Here is a 17,907-nt window from a genome sequence, read left to right as displayed (position 1 = left end):
ATAAGCATCATGGAGCGCCAAGCGGACTCGATCCAGGTGCTCGTAGACATGCAGGCAGAGCACTACTGTGCCCGCCCCCACCTGCAGCTCATCCCAAAACTCTTTCCTTTGTGCCCCCATGTCACCTCCAACCCACTTTTCCCAACATCCGGGTTCTTATCGCCACCAGCTGCCTCCAACACCTATAGCTTCATCACTCAGCCCTGAAAACTATAACTCTTACCCACTGCACTCAACCCCCATCACCATGCATCATAGCCATTCTGAAGTGCAGCACTCATTGCACAGCACTCCAGGCAGGAAGGCCAAGTATGATAACAGGACATATGCAAATCTGTGATCGTACCATTCCCCACCCCACTCCCTTACACTTTGTTTTCCAAGCAGCTGTGTTTCTTTTCAATAAATGGATTTTTTGGCTTTGAAAACATTCTTTATTATTGCATAAAGTAAAAGTAAGGTATTTAGGCCAGGAAAGCAACAGTTACTGCAAGTCAGCATAGCAAACACAGATTTCTACTAACATTGGAACCACTGCACTTCACTCCAGTGCAGAGCACCAAACATTACTGGTGGCTTTCAGCCACAAATTGCTCCCTCAAGGCATCCCTAATTCTTGCAGCCCTGCGCTGGGCACCTCTAATAGCCATGCTCTCTGGCTGTTCAAATTCAGCCTCCAGGTGTTGAACCCCCAAGTTCCATGCCTGAGTGAATCGTTTACCCTGCCCTTCACAAATGTTATGGTGGGTACAGTACGCGGATATAACCGCGGGGATGCTGTCATCGGCCAGGTCCAGCTTCCATACAGAGAGTGCCAGCGGCCCTTTAAATGTCCAAAAGCACACTCCACTGTCATTCTGCACTGGCTCAGCCTGTTGTTGAACCGCTCCTTGCTGCTGTCAAGGCTCCCTGTGTAGGATTTCATGAGCAACGGCATTAAAGGGTAAGTGGGGTCTCCAAGGATCACAATGGGCATTTCGACTTCCCCTACGGTGATCTTCTGGTCTGGGAAAAACGTCCCAGCTTGCAGCTTCCTGAACAGGCCAGTGTTCCAAAAGATGCGCGCCTCATGCACCTTTCCGGGCCAGCCTGTGTTAATGTCAATGAAACACCCACTGTGATCCACAAGCGCCTGGAGAACCACAGAGAAATACCCCTTCCAGAGGCTTGGTGGGCTGGTGCCAGAATTGGAATATGCGTCCCATCTATCACCCCTCCGCAGTTAGGGAAACCTATTTGTGCAAAGCCAGCCACAACGTCATGCATGTTACCCAGAGTCACGGTTCTTCTGAGCAGGATGCGATTAATGGCCCTGCAAACTTGCATCATCACGATTCCAACAGTCGACTTTCCCACTCCAAACTGGTTAGCGACCGATTGGTAGCTGTCTGGAGTTACCAGCTTCCAGACTGCAACAGACACCCGCTTCTCCACCGGCAGGGCAGCTCTCAATCTCGCAGGATGGGAGGCGAGCTCCTCACACAGTCCCATGAAAGTAGCTTTTCTCATCCAAAAGTTCTGCAGCCACTGCATCCTAGACTTGCAGGACGATGCGATCTCCCCCACTCCGTGCTTGTTTCCCGAGCCCAAAAGCAATATTCCACACCGGTGAGAAGGTCCATGAATACCTCAAGCAATCATCGTCGGAGTCCTCATTGTCAGTTTGGATCTTAAGGAGTAACTCGACTGCCAAACGTGACATGCTGGTGAGACTCGTCAGCATATTCCTCAGCAGTTCGGGCTCCATTCCCGCAGACCAAAAGGGAAGACAGAGCACACAGTACAAAAAACACTGAAAGATGGTGCCAAAAGTGGACAGAGGCACAGGGATTGCTGGGATGCGAACCGATGCATCACGGGGCATTGGACAGGACCCAGAATGCCCCACACCCTCCGCTCCCTTCCCACAAGCCACAGCACCAGAATGGGAAAAGGTGCTCTGTGGGATAGCTGCCCAGAATGCACCGCTCCCAATGCCACTGCAAGTGCTGCAAATGTGGCTATGCCCGTATGCTTGCAGCTGTCAGTGTGGACAGACTGCAGCGCTTTCCCTACTGCGCTCTACGAAGGCTGGTTTAATGCAAAGCACTCTACATTTGCAAGTGTAGCCATGCCCTTAGGCTGAACAAGGGGCAAGGTGCTAATAAACCCCTTGCTCACCATTCTGTAGAAGAGTTGAGCATTCTTTGAGATTGTGTCAGATTATCACTAGTTTGATCCCACTGTAACAACCATTTTAAGATTTAATTAGGCACACAGAAAACAGTTAAAGCATTTGAAATTTAAAAGGTTAGACGACTCATTTTAACAATTTCCCCTTCTCTTTTGTTGTATTACAATCTTTTACAGTGAAAAATTTTTTGACTAACTTTTCAGATGTTATTCGAGATTATATTAATTGGTCCCTCTTGGAAAGGAAATGTTTGTTTAGGCCTGCTCTAAACCTACAATTTAGATGGACCTGGCCATGTTGCTCAGGAATGTGAAAAATTCAGACCTCCAAACACTGTAGTCAAGCTGACTTAAATGTGTCTACACCAGGAGTTAGGTTGATAGAAAAATTCTTCTGTCAACCCAGCTACTGTCAGCTGTAAGGTTGGATTACCTATATCAACTGAAAATCCCCTTACTTTGATGCAGTAAATATCTACATTACAGCAGCATAACTGCAGCATCCATAGTGTAGACACACACTTAGATGGTCACATTTGCGGCTCTTATATTGAGGTCTGATTCCATTTCCTTCCAGGCAACAAATACATACAAAAAGGAGAAGATAGGAAGTGTAGTTCCTTGGTGTATTTCTTATTTTTAAACCATCTGCTAGGAAATTACAGGCACAGCACATAGTCTCATCAGCCATTTCAAGACATGACAAATTTACCACTGTCGGGCTGCTTAAGGCAACTTTTATCTTGACTTTCTGGTTACAGGTGTTGCTTATGATGATAAAATTTGCATCAAGCTCCTCTGTCTGCAAATTTCACTCTTTGGTCCATTACCTCAGCTTCAGCAGGCTACAAAGTAACTCCCAGAAAAGCCACACTGAGAAAGAAGTGGGATGCTATTCCCATTAATATTACCCAATCGAAACAGGATTCCAACTATTCAATTTTTTGAATTCCTCAGCTCATCATTGTGCCAGTGTCACCTTAACAGGAACAGTGAAGATCTTAACTGACAGATTTTAGTTTCAGCATATGCCATTTGTACCAATCTAGCTTTTGATTATTTTGGAAATGTTTATGAAACATTACTGTCTACCCCAAACATTCAAAAATAAAATCCAAAGGTTAAAATAAAATGAGGTGGTTTTTACTTGCACCTTTGGTTTTTGAGCCTTTAGGGTCACATTTTCAGGCTTCTCTCTGCAACAAGGAGGCTAGAATCTTTTGTTTTTGTTTTAAATAGATGTTGAGATTCTCATAGAGCCACAATTCCATAAGCCAGTGCTTTAAGAAAAAATCAAATACTACCGACCTCACAACCACCATTGAAAGAGTTGGCAACACATGTAACACACTGAGCTCGGCTTTTTAATAAATAAATAAGCCTTTCTCCCACTTTGCACAACACTGAGTATTCCTCCCCACACTTCAGTCTAAGTTTTGAGCCATACTGATGGATTCTGAAGACAGCAGAGTAAGGGCAGCTTTTTACTCTATTTATAAAAAACTTCTCCAATGTATTTAAGTGCTGTAAAGGAAAGCACCTGTTATTGCAGTTCACTGGTAGCTAATCCTGGGGAAGATCATTTTTAAAAAGTCAAAATCGGACCTTTCCAGGTCTTTGGGTTACAAAGAAAGCTTCCAGTGTGAACAAATGCAGTGTTGTCTTAGCCAGATTTGTGCAAAATAAATAAATAGGAATTGCGGGTTTTGTGATAAAAGCATGAAATTTGCGACAGTAAATGTGTTATTGGGGGGAAAAATGTAATCTCCCCCCGTTGAAAGTAGATTATCCTATGTTTCAGACTACTGTGGAAAGTTCCCCAACTTTAATAATGAAAGTGAAAATACAGCTTTTTTTTTTTTTTTTTTTAATTGTAGCAGAAGATCCAATTGAAAGTCACATCTTTACAAAGACGAAGGGAGGGGCTATTACTAAGCAATTTAAATATGCCAAAAACAAGCTCTCTTGACAAGTTCTTCCAGTTACAAGAAATGTTTAAATAAGAACTTATACCATCATAGCCACAATGCTCTCATCCAGGCCTCTTAAAATAAAGTCATAATGCTTAGTGTGATATCAAAGATTTCCAGCAACAGCTACTTGGTCATAAGTATAAGACTATGACTGTATTACAGGATTTACCACCAAAAAATAAATATTCAAAAATAGATATGCAACAAAATGAACACTAACAGCTACTTGAAAAGTACATTACATTTTGCAAATATATTTTCTTAAGGTCATTCAAGTGTGAAAGTTCCTCTAAAATTATATCACTAGCTTCCCATCACAGTGAACATATTTCTATTTCCCTCAATATCAACGTTTGCATTACAATTGTCTCTGAAGACCCACACCGAATCAGGATCAGGTCCCCATTGCATTATGCACTGTACAAACATATAGTAATATATGATCCCTGTCCCAAAATTTACAACTGCAATCTTACACTTAGAAGAGAATGAAGAAAGTAAAAGCTCAACTTTGATTCTCTAAACAGAGAGCCTTGATGTTTGAGACTTCTGTGTGTAACAAAAAATGCATCTCTTATGCACTTTTGAAAGTATTTCACCAGATACTTAAGTAACTTAAAAGCCTCACTGAGCCACTTAAGTACTTTTGAAAGTGTCACTAGTAATCTATTCTGAGTTCCTACAAATCAATTTCACAGCACTTCAATTTGGGGGGCAGGGAGAAGAGAGGTAAGTGTTATTTAAGTGCAAAATATTATTACTGAGACACAAATCTATGGATTTTTAAGAATGTTGTGTTAAACAAATTCCTGGCAGGTTACACCACTAAGTGCACTTACTAAGTGTTATTTCAACAAATACCTACATTATATTTATTATCATTTATACAAATACCTACACTAGCTTGCCTACACAGTTAGCACAATGGAGTCATGAGAGGAAGTTTTGGAAGGCCAGCAATACAAATGTGGATAAGGCAATACAGTATTAGGTATAATTTTCTGCTTTATGAGTGGGACAACTTTTGTTCAAGGGCCATCTATCATCACCAGAAAACGTTTGGCACCAAAATACATATGTAAAAAAGCCACGTGCTATAAATCAGAAGGAGAGCGAAAATGCACTCATGGAAACAAGTTGTGTAACCTAGTACGCCCGGCCATAGTTGCACTCACTAGATAAAAATACCCCAACAAAAAACAAGCCAGCAATCCAAAGAACCCGCTCTCGTATCAGGAAGATGACCGGATAACAGTCCAGACCAAACAGCTGCTAAGGACACTCCACTGCAAAAACCACACTGCTGCTCGCTCGCGGAGTCGAAGAGCGCAACTAACACCTCCGTGACATTGGCCGCCTCGCCTAGCGAGGGTGCGGGACAGCAACAGCCAGGCGGGGCGACCCCACAGGACCCCGGCAGCCCTAAAAGCATTTCCTAGGACCACCAGCAGCGACCCGCCCCGCGAGCCAGGCCGACGGCGCGCCAAGTCCCACCGGCGGCCCCGCTAACCTGTCAGCCCGGTGGAAAGGACCGAGGGGTTCCCACCCTGGTAACCCGGGCTCGGACACGCCCGCCGGCCGCGCCGTGCAGCCGGGAGAGCCACCCGCGCTCCAGCCCCCCAGCCCGCGGGCAGAGAGCGGGGGGCTGCTGACTCTCAGTGTCTGTCCGCGCCCCGCCCGCCCGGGCTTCACCTTCACCCCAGGGCGGGGCAGCGGCTACGGTCCGCGAGGCTCGGCCTCCGCCGCCCGGCTCCGGGCACCTCCCGTGGCAGCCGGGCGCGAGGGGCCGGCGGGAAGCCGGAGTCACCCGCGGGCCGCGACAGGCCGGGCGCGGCTCCAGCGCTGCGCCCCCGATGTTTTCATACAAACCCCGGCGGCGGCGGCAGGAACCTGTCGGCGTCCGGAGACGTCACCGCGCACCCGACTCTCCCTCCCCGCGCGTGCGCGCGCGCGCGCAGGCCCGATGGAGGCGCGTGCACGCAGCAGAGTGGCGGCCTCCAACTGCAGAGCCGCGTGCCCCGAGGCCAGTCCCCACGGGTGGGCCTTGGGGGAGGGGATGCTGGGTGCCAGGCCGGGTTAGTGCCCTGCCTCCGCCAGCGGCCAATAGCAGAGCTTCCCAGGAAGGTGTAAGAAACCCCCTAGCGAGCAATGAGAGAACCAGATTTAAGGGGACCCTGGTCAGCCCCTTTGCCTGCATGCATTGCGTTGCAGCCTTTCATGGGATCGCGCACAGTTTTTTCCCCTAAGGACTGACCCTTGCCTCAGCCTGTACCCAGGATGGATAGCGCTCTGGCTAAATCAGGGTTGCTAGGGAGGAAGGTCCCAGGATTGCAGAAATTGGAAGGCGTGTGGAGAATGAAGCAAAGAACTGGAAAAAGAGAAAGGATGAGCCTAGGGTGTACAATTTGTGTGTCACCCCAGGTGACCTAGAGTCTATGTGTTCCATAGAGTGCCCACATGGCACTGGGCGAGTCACACCAAAAATTCTGCATGTAGCCACTAATTCTGTGTTACTCATTTGATGGGTGCATAGCTTAAAACATATCGGGCATGATTTTCACAAGTGCTGTAGCTCATGAAAGCTTATGCTCAAATAAATTTGTTAGTCTCTAAGGCGTCACAGGTACTCCTTTTCTTTTTACAAGTGCTCAGCAATCACAACTACAACGGAAGTCAAGGGGAGCTCCAATTGCTAACTACCTGTGGAGCTAAGGAAGGGTAGTGTAAAGAACTGAGCAAGAGTTTGAGGAACAGAGGTCCTAAATTTTCATTCTGGCTGTATTACTGATTCATTTTGTGGCTGGGGACTTATCACTTTGCCTTTCTTTCTCTGTTTTCCCATTTGTAAAAGGGGGATAATAATATATAACTTACAGGAGTGTTAAGAGCAGGGGTGGCCAACCTATGGCTCCAGAGCCACATGCAGCTCTTCAGAAGTTAATATGAGGCTCCTTGTATAGGCATCGACTCTACAGCTGGAACTATAGGCACTAACTTTCCAATGTGCCAAGGGTGCTCACTGTTCAATCCCTGGCTCTGCCACAGGCCCTGCCCTCAACTCCACCCCTTCCCGCCCAAGCATGCCATGCTCTCACTCCTCCCCCCTTCCTCCCAGAGCTTCCTGCATGCCACGAAACAACTGATTGGGAGGTGCGGGGAGGGAGGGGGAGACGCTGATCCGTGAGGCTGCTGGTGGGTGGAAGGCACTGGGAGCTGGAGGGGGGGGAACTGATGGGAGGTTGCTGATGTATTACTGTGGCTCTTTGGCAATGTACGTTGATAAATTCTAGCTCCTTCTCAGGCGCAGGTTAGCTACCCCTGGTTAAGAGGATTAATGAGTTAATGTCCCTAAAATGCTTTGAACATTAGTCATGACTTTTGAAAATGTTGACCTTAATGTCCTGGTGCTTCAGTTTCCCAGCTGTAAAAACCCTGCCTGCCTCAAAAAGAACCCTATTTCCTTCTTGAGCAAGCTCTTTAAAGATGGAGCTGGGTGCAAAAGGAAATTGATAAAAATTCTAGGGCCAGATGCTGTGACATGCTCAACCCAGGACTCTCAAACAATTTATGATGTATTCCAAGTAGAGCTAGTTGAAATTTGGAAATTCTGGTTCACAGAAAATTGTCATTCTGAAATTTCATTTCAGTCCAATTCAGGTCAAAACCAATTTCCACGCCCCTAAATTTCCCACAAACTTGCAACTTTGAAAAACTTCATTCCAGAAATATGGTGTTAGATAAAGGATGATCCCAGATGGCTGGTTCATGAAATTGACATAATTCATGGCAGTTTCACTGCTGCCCACCACTGAACAGTATCATGGAACTGACCTGTGAAACTGACATGGAGAGTCTCTGTAGCAGCTACTGCAGATCCTGGTTTCTACCAGCTCCAGGGCAGCCCAGCCACATGAACTGTCCTAGGGCCAGGGAATCCTAGGCCTAGTAACCTCAGGGCTGCCAGGACAGCTGGTTTTCCAGGCTGCCTGACTGACGCATACTGGCTCAGTATCAGGAAGCCTGGAAACCCTATCTGAGATTCAACAAAAATGTGTCAGACCTTAAGTGTTTTCACAAAACACTGGGCTGTTTCTCAGCCCCATTTCCTTCTCATGTATGCTTCTAACTCTTGCCCGGAGACATCAGCAGGCTGGCCCCACCATCATTTCCCAGCCTTTTTTTGTGGGATAGGTAGAAATTTGGCTCAGATAATCAAAGATAGAAGTAGCAGGTGATGACAGGAGGACAGCAAAGAATGAAAAGGAGTCCTTGTGGCACCTTAGAGACTAACCAATTTATTTGAGCATGAGCTTTCGTGAGCTACAGCTCACTTCATCAGATGCATACCGTGGAAACTGCAGCAGACTTTATATATACACAGAGAATATGAAACAATACCTCCTCCCACCCCACTGTCCTGCTGGTAATAGCTTATCTAAAGTGAGCAACAGGTTAGGCCATTTCCAGCACAAATCCAGGTTTTCTCACCCTCCACCCCCCCACACAAATTCACTCTCCTGCTGGTGATAGCCCATCCAAAGTGACAACTCTTTACACAATGTGCATGATAATGAAGTTAGGCCATTTCCTGCACAAATCCAGGTTCTCTCACTCCCTCACCCCCCTCCAAAAACCCACCCCCATACACACACAGACTCACTCTCCTGCTGGTAATAGCTCATCCAGACTGACCACTCTCCAAGTTTAAAACCAAGTTAAACCAGAACATCTGGGGGGGGGGGTAGGAAAAAACAAGAGGAAATAGGCTACCTTGCATAATGACTTAGCCACTCCCAGTCTCTATTTAAGCCTAAATTAATAGTATCCAATTTGCAAATGAATTCCAATTCAGCAGTTTCTCGCTGGAGTCTGGATTTGAAGTTTCTTTGTTTTAAGATAGCAACCTTCATGTCTGTGATTGCGTGACCAGAGAGATTGAAGTGTTCTCCGACTGGTTTATGAATGTTATAATTCTTGACATCTGATTTGTGTCCATTTATTCTTTTACGTAGAGACTGTCCAGTTTGACCAATGTACATGGCAGAGGGGCATTGCTGGCACATGATGGCATAAATCACATTGGTGGATGTGCAGGTGAACGAGCCTCTGATAGTGTGGCTGATGTTATTAGGCCCTGTGATGGTGTCCCCTGAATAGATATGTGGGCACAATTGGCAACGGGCTTTGTTGCAAGGATAAGTTCCTGGGTTAGTGGTTCTGTTGTGTGGTATGTGGTTGTTGGTGAGTATTTGCTTCAGGTTGCGGGGCTGTCTGTAGGCAAGGACTGGCCTGTCTCCCAAGATTTCTGAGAGTGTTGGGTCATCCTTTAGGATAGGTTGTAGATCCTTAATAATGCGTTGGAGGGGTTTTAGTTGGGGGCTGAAGGTGACGGCTACTGGAGTTCTGTTATTTTCAACAGAACCACTAACCCAGGAACTTATCCTTGCAACAAAGCCCGTTGCCAATCGTGCCCACATATCTATTCAGGGGACACCATCACAGGGCCTAATAACATCAGCCACACTATCAGAGGCTCGTTCACCTGCACATCCACCAATGTGATTTATGCCATCATGTGCCAGCAATGCCCCTCTGCCATGTACATTGGTCAAACTGGACAGTCTCTACGTAAAAGAATAAATGGACACAAATCAGATGTCAAGAATTATAACATTCATAAACCAGTCGGAGAACACTTCAATCTCTCTGGTCACGCAATCACAGACATGAAGGTCGCTATCTTAAAACAAAGAAACTTCAAATCCAGACTCCAGCGAGAAACTGCTGAATTGGAATTCATTTGCAAATTGGATACTATTAATTTAGGCTTAAATAGAGACTGGGAGTGGCTAAGTCATTATGCAAGGTAGCCTATTTCCTCTTGTTTTTTCCTACCCCCCCCCCCCAGATGTTCTGGTTTAACTTGGTTTTAAACTTGGAGAGTGGTCAGTCTGGATGAGCTATTACCAGCAGGAGAGTGAGTCTGTGTGTGTATGGGGGTGGGTTTTTGGAGGGGGGTGAGGGAGTGAGAGAACCTGGATTTGTGCAGGAAATGGCCTAACTTCATTATCATGCACATTGTGTAAAGAGTTGTCACTTTGGATGGGCTATCACCAGCAGGAGAGTGAATTTGTGTGGGGGGTGGAGGGTGAGAAAACCTGGATTTGTGCTGGAAATGGCCTAACCTGTTGCTCACTTTAGATAAGCTATTACCAGCAGGACAGTGGGGTGGGAGGAGGTATTGTTTCATATTCTCTGTGTATATATAAAGTCTGCTGCAGTTTCCACGGTATGCATCTGATGAAGTGAGCTGTAGCTCACGAAAGCTCATGCTCAAATAAATTGGTTAGTCTCTAAGGTGCCACAAGGACTCCTTTTCTTTTTGCGAATACAGACTAACACGGCTGTTACTCTGAAACCAAGCAAAGAATGAGTAAAGCACGCAGCTTAAGTATAGATAAAAATATACTGAAACATTCTGAAAGCTAAAAATAAGTTGACAAAAACAGTTCATTTTAGTTAAGTGACAGACAGTCTTTCAGAAGATAAGACTTCAGGCAGCTATGTGTGAATGATAAATAATACAGAAGTAGAGTCATTTTTTGATTGCATAGAAAATAAAAACCGTCATCTATTGAAGCAAAAATGGTATAGGACATTTTGATCTGGTTCATTTTTACAAACATTTGTTTTGATCTTCAACACTTATAAAATTATGAAGTGTCATTTAGCATAGGGAATTACAGGAAAACAAACAAATGGATGATTGAATAATAAGAATAATGTGGATAAGAATAGCTGAAAGGCTTGGATAAACGATAAAATTCTAAGGACCAAATTATGGGTCAGATTGTGTCCTCTTTTACATCCTTGCAGCCACATTCCTTTCACTAGGGTTATTTGGATGTAAATAAAAGCTGAGTCTGAAACTAAGCCCTCGGACCCACATGCAGAACTCCAGTTCAAGCCTAAAGGAATTGCATACATACGTGTGTGTGGAATTTAGCCCTAAAAAATGGGTGGTTTCAAAGTAATAGCCGCGTTAGTCTGTATTCGCAAAAAGAAAAGGAGTACTTGTGGCACCTTAGAGACTAACCAATTTATTTGAGCATGAGCTTTCGTGAGCTACAGCTCACTTCATCGGATGCATATGAAGTGAGCGGTAGCTCACGAAAGCTCATGCTCAAATAAATTGGTTAGTCTCTAAGGTACCACAAGTACTCCTTTTCTTTTAGCCCTAAAAAATGTAACCATATAGTGCAAGCCACCTAAACGTGCATCTATTACCTCCCATGTGAGCTTCACTCATTCATCCCAATACTAATTAGAATATAATGAGTACACATAAATAATGAATCAGATGGATTCCTATTCCTAAAATGCTTCCTATTCTACCTGGCTAGATAGAGAGGGGGCATTTGTAACCATATCACACTGTAAATAGGTTGTTAGACGTTTTGTTGTTCATGTTTTTTACTTACAAGTTTGTGGCATCTTGAAATGTGAAGTATCTTTAAAAAAAGATCCAAAACTACTGGAGAATTATTTGAGAGTATCGTGAAACAGTAGGTAAATGTGTCCAAAATTAGTTTGTTCATCACAGTATACTTTGTAAAGGTAAAGTATTTATAAAGAGAAATGAGTTAAACAATAACTCTGTATGCCTCGCTTGTTATTTTTTGTTTTAAAAATTAGAGTCCCCTTAGACAGCAGTGGAAGTAGTATGGAAGTGCATGGAAGAAGTGAGACTTTCAAGTGAGAAAGAGAGAGAGGAAAAAATGAAAAATACACAGTGATACAATTTCCTTATTCTAGAGTTGGTTCTATGCCACCTCCAGCCTAGCATACTTTAGAACAGGGGTTCTCAAACTTCACTGCATCGCGACCCCCTTCCGACAATAAAAATTACTATATGACCCCAAAAGTGGGGATAGAAGCCTGAGCCAGCTGGAGCCCCGGAGGTGAGTGGGGGGCACAAAGTTGAAGCCCAAGGGCTTCAGCCCCAGGCAGTGGCCTGTAATCTGAGTCCTGACACCCAAGGCTAAAGCCCTTGGGCTTTGGCCCCAGGCGGTGGTGCTTGGGCTTCAGCTTTGGCCCTGTCTAAGCCAGGGCTTTGGCAAGTCTAAGCCAGCCCTGGAAACCCCATGATAATGGGGTTGCGACCCACTTTGGGGTCCCAACCCACAATTTGAGAACCGCTGCTTTGGAACACCCTGAGCAGTGAAAAGCACTGAAGAATATGGTCCCTTTTGATAGCACTAGTAGCATTATTAATATTGATCCTGATGGAACCACACAAGGAAATAAAAATCATATTATGTTGGGTTAATGACATGAATCCAGGATGTAATACAAAGGTTTACACTAACATTCCAATGGGACTGCTTTATCTGGTTCACACTAGAACAATTCCATCAGAATTATGTTGGTTTAGTATGTCACTTAAAAACATTTTGAAATGACTGATAAACCCCACCGCCACACACAAATTCCCTTACCTCCTGATAAGTTATTTTACTACAACCGATAAAACATTAAATCTGATTTACTTTTCATCATTATGCTGTTGACTGCTAACATGTCACTCAGTGGGACAATAAAAACAGATTTAGGGTAACATTTTCAAGAGTGCCCAAGGAGCAACATTTTAAAGGCATTTTGGCACTTGAAGATGTAGCTAAGCACCCAGTGGTATTTTCAAAAATGCCTAGGTATCTAAATCTCAATAACTTTCAGTGAGATTGAGGATAAAATTTTCAAAGCACCTAAATAATTTAGGAATTTAAATGTTAAAAAAACAATTTAGGTGTCTAAGGATGCAGGTAGGCACCTAGTGGGATTTTCAAAAAGCAGCTGAGCATTTATCTAGCTACATTGTTAGGGTTACAAAAGCTTCCTGGGAGTTTTTTCCCAGCAAATCTTTTATGTTATAATTTAAAGAATTCAAAAGGACCCTTTCTATTCATTTTAGGATTTAAAGGAATTTTTAGAATTGCAAATTGGCTCTTTGGAGCAATGATATTGTCTTTATGTTTTGGCAACAGCCAACAAGTAATATTATTAGATTTTTTTTAAAAAATTCTTGTGTAACCTAAATTTTGGTTTGAACTATCTAACAGTATCTCTTTTAAGATGATTGGAGCCATTTTATGACAGGCAACTTCTTCTAATTGCTTCATGAATCTTGTTCGTGTAACATGTGGTGATAATGCTTCTTTAAAATTAGTCATGCACAACCACCAGAGGGTCTCCCAGGGGTTACTCATGATCCAGACACACTCTGAGTAGTGGGGTCTGCATGCTGAGGGGCTGTAGGAAATAACTTGTCCTGTAATTAATAAAGATAGTCATCATTTAAACCGTATATCCCTGGCCTCATTCTGTCTGGTTCCTCAAATACAGAGACCTGTGGCTTATGGCATATTCATAAGGAAGACACTCTCGGCTGCTTGACTGTGCTTGAATGTACAACAGTCAGCCAAGTATGAGTCTTATGAGGTATGACTCTTCTGTTTTGTTAGTGTAATTTAGGAGTAACTCCATAGTAAGCAGTAGAGTTACATTGGTTTTATGCGGAGACAAATGACAGCAGAATCAAGATATAAGTATTCTACTTCATAGTATCTGAAATTAAATTTTGCTAGTTTTCATCTCCAGAGCATCCCCTCATTTCCTAGGATGGCCCAGCAGACACTCTGCCCTCAGTTCCTACTGGATTCCCTGCATAATCGACTCCCATTCCCTAGCACTGAGAACAAGATCCCCTTTTGTGAGGGTCTGATTTATTACCTCTTTTAGAAGTATAAAACTTTTCTTTATCCTTTCAAGTCCAATCCTCCCTCTCCCTGATTCAGGAGTCCCACAGCACAGCACAGCACAGCCCTCCTTCTTGGAGCCTCTGCTATACTTCAAGCAAATTCCTCCTCCTGGGTTCAGAAGTCCCACAGCCCTCCTTGTCAGGGCTGACTGATTCAGGTTAGCTGCAGCCTTCAAGCAACTACTTCTAGCTATCCCTTCTTTACTTCATCCTTTTCCTCCTTGAACAAGATCAGCTGTTAGCACTCTTTACCCTACTAGTGTCTCTCTTCTACAAGAGAGGAGGCAGTATATGGTGCTGTCCTTCCCAGCGCTTTTCCTGATTGGCTGGAACCTTTCCCCGCCCTGCACAATGAAGTTTCTGGTCCCAGGCCCTAACAAGTACATCTACATGTCAGGTGGAAGCAAGTCTCCCAGCTTGGGTAGATAGACTCACACTGGCTTTGTAAAAATAGAAGTCTGGATGTTGCAGCTCAGGCTGGGTTTTCCCTAAGCACTGACTACCTTGGAGACCATCTTCCTCTCTCCCAGTACCTGTTTCTACCCTTTGGCTACAGAAAAATTCCCAGGAACCTTAAAGGGACACACCCTGGAAGAAGGATTGAGAGACCTCTAGTCCCTACTACTTTTAAAGGGGACAGTCACCCTGTTACATTACACATTTCCTTTTTTAATTTATTTTTATCTAAATAATTGGTTTTGTGATAAATGTGGGGAGAGGAAGTGGTAAGAAGGCCATCTGAAATCATTCAGTATTACAGAGTATTTTGTATGTCAGGCAAATTGCCAGTTAATATCTGACAGTTATTTTATACATTCTATTTTCTTACAAATAATGTGTCATTACCAAGAAATAACACTTTTAATTGATCACTCTCGCTTCCTTTCTTCTTAGTCTACCCTGTTCTCTCATTCAATATCATCTCCTCTTTCTCCACATTACCTGAACTGACTTTTTAAAAAAATAAATAAATCATTTAAAATTCCAAATCATTATAAGAACATATAAGTAGGGTTAAAGAGTCAGATCCTGCTACTATTGAAATCAAACTGGGGTTTTCACACACTGATTACAATGGAAATGTGACTGGGGGTCCTGTGTTTTTTCTGCAAGTGTTGATGACATAATTAGCCAGTACCCTATAGCAGCACATGGAATGAAACTCCCTGCTATGTTTTTCCTGTTATTGTAATCAATCAACCAATTATTGACATTGGGATGTCATCAACTAATGCAGGAGATAAATATAACTGTGAACAAAGGTTTCCGCAGGTATGAACCTTTCTGTTCACCTTTATATTAATTATATATGGTCCTGCAAGCCTTTTACATGGAAACTCCCATTTACTTCAATTAAACTTCTGTATGTGGGTTGATTGCAAGATTGGCACTTTTACTTGTAAAACCCAGGTATTTTAGTAGGCAAAGTGTTCCTACTTTTGAAAGCTATTTCTAGGAAAATATTAAAGAGTGTTTCTTAAATATATGCTCCGTATTTATAATGATGTGCAATATTAGGGCCCAATCATGCAACTCTTATTCACCTGAGTAGTCCCTTTGACTCCAATGTAACCCACTCATGTAAGTCCTACTCGCATGAATAAGGAGTTAGGGGGTCTGGCCCCAGTTTTGTTCCTGCTTTGGAACAGTACAATACATACAAATGACTAATGTGTCTGGGGAGTTCAGTAAGGGAAGACTGAAAGCCACATTCAGAGTAGAGTACAACTCTAAGTGCAAGTTTATTTGCTGCGTTCAAACTGGATGCTTCATTATTCTTTTGGTTCTGAATCATCCTACAAGCATTTTAAAGAAAATCACATGTGCCTGTTCATTTAAAACACGCATGAAGTTACTATAAAATATAATTAACTTTTCTTTCATTTAGAACAGACTAAATTTGTGTTGTTCAAAATCAACTGCAAATTATATTATTGCCTGCAAGTGCAAATTTTATGCAGAGCTAGTTGCTATTTTCTGAAATTAACAGCCGTTATAATACAGTGCAAGGTCGTAGAGTATATTCTGCAAAAAGAAATTCATATCTATGTGCAACACTGCAGTCTAATTCCCTTATTTTAGTATGCGTATAGAAATTTTTGTTACAAATGTATATGATAAGAAGGGAGACCCAGGAATTTACAGGAAAATTACCACAGTAAATAAAGGCAATCTACAAGTACCTTTGGGGAGTGGTGATGAGAGGAGCAGAAGTGAGCTCACACAACTAGATATGTCACACTAATCTGATATATTTTTGATACAAAAACAGGTGTGATAACTAAAATGACAAGAGTAAACACAGGGACTCAATTTCTAAAAAGTGTTTAGGTCCTAATTCTTTGACCCTTACTTGCATAAATAGTAGTATTCTTGGTTGAGTAAGGATTACTCAAGTCATTCAGATTTGCAGGATCAGGACCTATATATGCTAAGACAATCATAAATAACTTCAAGGGCGTAGTGGTGGGGTTTTTGCTTCCAGAGGAGAATAAAGGAACATCTCCAAAATATTTTAATGTAAAGAATTTGTATGTAAAAGGATAGAGCTAGATTCTCAGCTTGTGAAAATCCATGGGATTCCATTAACTTCAGTCCTCGTCCGCCTCATCAAGGCAAATCCCAAAGAGATGTAGCCTCCTTGCAGATCAGGTGCCATTCAGATTGAACTCTAGCTAGGTCCAAAAGACAGTCTAGCTAAAAGTGAGCTGGTATGGCGTACCAGTAAGAACCTGCACCGGTCCATACCCAGCCCACATTAAAGCGCTCCCTGCCCCTTTTGCCTCCCTTGTCGGTGGCCCTGCCGGTACGGACCCTACCAGCAGGGCCGCCGATTTGGGGGGGGGAAGGACAGCAACCTTAAAGTGCTGCCGTGGCAAAAGATTATCCTTAAAGTGCTGCCGTGGCAGCGCTTTAACGTCACTGCCCCCTCCCCCCATCGGCTGCCCTGCCGGTAGGGTCCGTACTGGCAGGGCCACCAACAGGGGAGGCAAAAGGGGCAGGGACATTAAAGTGCTGCCGCGGCAAAGGACCCTGTAGTGCTTTAACGTCCCTGCTCCTTTTGCGCCCCCGGCCGCCGACGGGCCGGGGAAGGGGGGGGGCAAAGGGAGCAGCTCTCCTGGGGCCGGTAATTTAAAAGGGCCCGGGGCTCTGGATGCTGCTGCCACTACCGCGGCAGCGGCATCCGGGGCCCCAGGCCCTTTAAATCAACGGGAGCCCCGGGCGGCAAGGGCCACGCAGCATGGAAGGGCTGGCTGGAGGATGTTGACGCCCCCAGCCCCGCCCCTTCTGCTCGAGGCCCCGCCATAATACAACAATACTTGTCACCTGTCTTCAGCAACTCAGGGGCCATATTAAAAATTTTTGGTGCCTTCATAGACTTCAGCCTACGGACTGCAATCCAGATCTCTTTTTGATTGAAGGAAGGTGGATCTCCCAGAACTTCCTTCCCCTCCTCAAATGGAACAGAGACTGTAGGCAATGGACAACTGAGGAGCATCTTGAAATGATCTTTGCATCCATACAATAAATCTTGCAGACTCTGGCTGATGCTGCCATCCCGATTTTTTACTGGGCAAACTGGTGCCAACTTCCACCACAGACCCCACAGTTCAATAGAGGCTGTGGAGATCATGCCTGGGCATGACCAGAACTCCTGGTCGAAAAGGGGACCATGATCGCTCCGGTCAGCACCGCTAAAAGTCCGGTCGGCAGTGCAGTGGGGCTAAGGCAGGCTCCCTGCTTGCCCTGTCTCTGTGCGGCTCCCAGAAGCGGCTGACATGTCTGGCTCCTACTCACAGGAGCAGCCACAGGGGCTCCGCCCATGGTAACCACAGCCAATGGGAGCTGCAGGGGGCAGCACCTGCAGGCGCGGGCAGCTCGCAGAGCTGCCTGGTCCTGCCTCCACCTAAGAGCCAGACATACCAGCCGCTTCTGGGAGCCGCC

General features: G+C 44.5%; 1 protein-coding gene across 8 annotated transcripts in view; it reads right to left on the bottom strand.

Moving 5' to 3' along the window:
* The window catches only part of AGTPBP1 (ATP/GTP binding carboxypeptidase 1), a 146,124-nt gene extending 140,054 nt beyond the window's left edge, over nucleotides 1-6,070 (bottom strand). For 3 of the 8 annotated variants that reach the window (XR_013346189.1, XM_077817516.1, XM_077817515.1), the window contains exon 1: nucleotides 5,838-6,070. The gene's annotated coding sequence lies outside the window, so the exon portion shown is untranslated. Of the gene's footprint in view, nucleotides 1-5,655 lie in introns of all 8 variants that reach the window. The other 5 variants (XM_077817511.1, XM_077817510.1, XM_077817514.1 and 2 more) reach the window with 4 other exon arrangements.
* Nucleotides 6,071-17,907: the final 11,837 nt, after the last annotated feature.

The sequence above is a fragment of the Eretmochelys imbricata genome, chromosome 5 (genome assembly GCF_965152235.1).
Source record: "Eretmochelys imbricata isolate rEreImb1 chromosome 5, rEreImb1.hap1, whole genome shotgun sequence".
In the NCBI taxonomy this organism is placed as follows: Eukaryota; Metazoa; Chordata; order Testudines; family Cheloniidae; genus Eretmochelys; species Eretmochelys imbricata.
This window is presented reverse-complemented; position numbering and strand designations above follow the sequence as displayed.